The sequence below is a fragment of the Pteropus vampyrus genome, unplaced genomic scaffold (genome assembly GCF_000151845.1).
Source record: "Pteropus vampyrus isolate Shadow unplaced genomic scaffold, Pvam_2.0 Scaffold95, whole genome shotgun sequence".
Taxonomy (NCBI): Eukaryota; Metazoa; Chordata; class Mammalia; order Chiroptera; family Pteropodidae; genus Pteropus; species Pteropus vampyrus.
Window position 1 is genome coordinate 620,134 of NW_011888876.1, and position 4,139 is coordinate 624,272.

Genomic DNA, 4,139 nt, shown 5'->3' on the forward strand with positions numbered 1-4,139 from the left:
GGGGGCAGGCGGCCGCGGTCCGCGCCCGGGGATATCACGTTACCCGCCCGCCGCGCACACCGCTTCTCCGAGGGGACCTTCCTGCCGCCGTCCGGCAGGAGGCAGCCGGCCGAGGGGGCGCCCTGGTCGCTCGCCCCGGCCCTTGCACGCAGCCCGTGCACCCCAGCCCGAGCCAGTGCTCTCTGGGGCGTCGCCTCGCCTTCGCGGCTCCCCCTCTCTGCCTCAGGACGCAGGTGAAAGGGCCCCGCTTTGCCAGATCCAGGTCCGGGCCTCCCCGCTGGCCGTCCCCCTCTCCCAGGGAAGGCCGGCGTGTGGCTGGAGCCGGGCCCGCCAGGGAGAGCTGACCGGATGGGTCTCCCTCGCTCTGACTTGGGAAGGGGGCCTGCCACTAGTGTCTGTCCCCGTCTTCCCTCCTCGCACCTCGGGTCTGCCAGGGACGGGGCTGTTTCCTCCGGCGCCCAGTCCCGCGGTGGAAGCCGTGTGCCTGTGCCCTTCTGCACGGTGTCCTTCCCTCGCTCCCAGAACACCTGCGGCTCCCTATTACTGCCTCTACGTTCTAGTTCCCACCCTAGAGTCCTGTCCAGTATTGTGGGTGTGGCGTGATGTCGAAACTCTCCAGCACTTGGGGTCCCCGGGTCGGGTAGGGCTGGGGGTTGAAGGGCTTCTGACCAGACCCTGTGAGTCCCTCTCCCTGTCCGTAGACACTGTTTTCCAGCTAGAGATCAACCAGATGCCGGGCCTTCCACTGGGCCCTGGAGGAAGCCTGGAGGGAACCAGAAGCAGCCCCCGCCCTCAGGGAGCTCGGGCCCTGGCGGGTGGAGTGGGAGGCGCCCATCAGGAGGTTCCGAGCTAAACCCTGGGGTCCCGTAGATTAGGCTTTAAATTCTGTTCTTCTACTTCCTGGCTGTGTGTGTCCTTGGGCAAGTTACTCTCTGACCCTCAGTTTGCCCAGCTGTCAGATGGAGGTAAAATATCAGTAGAAGCCACCTCACCCGGGGTGGCTGGGCGGATTTAAGGCGACAGTGACAGTAGCTCTTGGCATATGCACGATGGCTCTCTCTCAATAGGACACGTTATCACTATAAGGTCTCGAAGTCCACAGATCACTGGAGCCCACACATGGTAAGAGTCTCAACTGAAGACGCCTGAGCACAAGGTTCAGAGGGCAGGGCGATCTGGGGTGGCGGCCAGTGGATGTAATCATGGCGTTCCAGGCGCAAACACGTCTGAAGGTCTAAAGCACGACTTCCTCAAATCACACATGCACATTTGGACCAGCCAAGGTCAAGGCTGCCGTCCTCCTTTAACTGGGCCTGGGGGAGCCTAGGCTTTCGGCTCAGGGGGCTGTAACACTGGTGGGCACCGCCTTCCATCTAGCTGGAGCAGGGCGTTCTCTGAACCAGCAAAGCAGCAGGCAGGATCTGTTGCTGTGATCTTGGGAAGGCTGGCCACTGGGAGTTGGGACAGCTCAAGGGGTGGGACAGACCGGGGAGGGAGGGAGGCCTGTCATGCAGGTCCCCTCCAGAGATTAATCAGGCCTTTTCAGAAGCTTTGGGCCCATGGGGTCCTGGGCTTTTCGGAATGTAGTCCAAGGGCAAGTGGGGAAGGGGTCAAGAACATCCCGTGCTCATTGCTGCCTTGGTGTCGCTCTCCTGGGGACTCAAGAACTAGTCTTCCATCAGAGAGGGTTCCGGCTCCGTCTCAGAGCTGGTGACTCACTCCAGGCCAGTGTGGTTGCCTTGGCCCCTGGAGCCCTCAGCCAACTGCAAAGTGACACTTAGCATTGACCTAGCACTTCGCACGTGCCGTGAGCAGGTATGGTCTCTCGGCAGTCCTAGGAAGTAGGTATCTGTTAAGTTTGTTCTTTACAGATGAGGAGACTGAGGGTCAGAGAGCTTAAGCTGAATGTCATGTGGTCAGTCACTGGTAAAGCCAGAACCCAAGCCAGCCCAGCCAGATACCAAGGTCTGAGCTCTTAACTAAGTGCCCTGAGCCACCTCGGTAGTGGATCCAAGAACCCAGAAGCAAGAAGTGTGTTGGGGTGAAAGTCCCCCTCTAGCTGCCAGGCTGCTCTGGTAATATGCCCATTCTATGGATGAGCTAGCAGGGGCTTTGCTTTGGGGACTTGTCCAAGGCCTCCTTGCTACACAGTGGGGTCCATCAAAAAAAAATAGGAAAGAAAATCTTAGCATATTGAAGCTGGAAGGGATCTCACAGCTCTTCTAGTCCAAAGCTCACTTTCCAGACAGGGAAACTGTGGCCCAAAGAGAGCTGTGCGGGCCACCCCCTGCAGCTCTGCCTCCTTCGGGCCACCCCCTGCAGCTCTGCCTCCTTCGTCCTGGGCTGCGCGCCCCTCCCCGCGGATGACCCCTACTCTGTGAGCTCCGTGGAGCCTCTGAGAGGAAATGGCAGGTGGGTTGGAGAGAACAATGAAAGGGGCAGGTTGTCATGCAGAGGCTCATGCGAGAACTCCCTGGGGCTCCCTCTCCCCCCCGACTTTCCTGCTGGCATTCCCCAGTGGGTGCCTGTGGGGAGAATGCAGCCTAAGCCAGCCAAGGTCACAGGCTTTCATCTGCGTCCTCCCAAGTCCCAGAACCGACTTGCCCTCCCTGGGTATGCTGAGGGCAGGGCAGGGGAGTGGCGGGGTTCTGGGGCCCTGGGGAGGGAGGGCTTCCATTGCTGCCCCCGCTCATTAGGTGACTGTGGATAACTAGAAGACAAGAAACTTCCTGCACCCTTTCTCCCCTCCCTCACACCCTCTAACGAGCAAGAGGGGTGCTTGGCAGAAGTCCCTAAAACCGCAGCTTCTCAGTTTTGCACCTGAAAAATGTGGGTGCTACTCACCTCTCTCGGCCCCTCAGTCGCAGAAGCTTGGATGTAATAGCCCATGGTCCCGACAATGAGAGAGCAGGAGCCTAACATTCTGGTTGAGACCAACATCCTGCCGTCATTCATTCTACTGAGATGTATCAGGCTCCTGGCCGGTGCGGGCAGCCCCATACCTGGGACTGGGGTGCAGCTGGGAGGCCCAGGCCCACCCTCATGGAGGTCTGGTTCTTGGTCTGGGTCCGATGCTGTGAATCTGAGCCTTATACACACAAGAGTGGTTCTTTTTTTTTTTTTTTTTATTTTTATTTATTTTTAAAAATTTTTTAGGCAAGGCAACCCTTGCTTGACCTCACAGGTTGCAATGACTTTGTCAGTTTACAATCTCTTATGTTTTTTATTTTTTAGTTTTTTACGCCTACAGCACCTGATCTTCCTGAGTGGTCTCCCATCCAAGTACTAACCAGCCCGACCCTGCTTAGCTTCTGAGATCAGACGGGATCACGCTTGTTCAGGGTGGCATGGCAGTAGACCCCTACAGCTTCTATACGCCTCGTGACTCTGGAAGGAGGAAGGAGGAGAGAAGGTCGTGTGGAGAGAGGCTGGGTCACACAAGGACACTCATTTTCATGTACAGTGTCAGCGAGTTGAATCTTCCGGGATCTATCACACCGACGAATACCAACGCCTTCAAATACCACTGCTAATAGAAAAATAGCACTTGTCTCTTCCAAGCATCTCAAATGCTCTGTGAACATTAATTAATTAAGCCCCAATTAAATAGTTATCATTGACTGAAAATATATTTACTGTACACATTCAACTGGCGACTGCTTTATGATTGTGACTTCAGCCCTGCTATCATTGGGCTTGAAATACATGACACCAGGACGTTAGAAAATCGGGTTCTTCTCTGGCGACCTGCACAGAGCCGCTGGGAAGACTGCTGGGAACATCGATTCTAAAGACCCGAGTGGGTCCCCGTGGCTTGTCCATCCTCTGTCCTGTTGCTGCTTTTCATGCTGAGAGCTTACTAAGGTGGACCATGCATGACAGACTCTTCCAGAAGGAGAGTTCTAGGTCAGCAGTAGCCTGGTCACTTCTGGCAGTATAAGGCTTTCTCTTTTCACTTCTCATTTGATAAAAGGCGAGTGGGTCGCTGAGATCTCTCTGCTCTCCGGATTGTGTGATCCTCTGGAGCCTCTTGTCCGCTAGTGGGGGCTCCTCCTGTCCCCTGGCAGGAAGCACTGCTGGGTCAAGTTCTGCGCTGGCCTGAGGCGGGGGTTATGACGCCGACTGAGCAGACCCTAAGC

The 4,139-nt window shown here is 56.5% G+C and overlaps 1 pseudogene; it reads right to left on the reverse strand.

Moving 5' to 3' along the window:
• Positions 1 to 3,241: 3,241 nt before the first annotated feature.
• On the reverse strand, positions 3,242 to 3,359 carry LOC111742504 (annotated as a pseudogene).
• Positions 3,360 to 4,139: the final 780 nt, after the last annotated feature.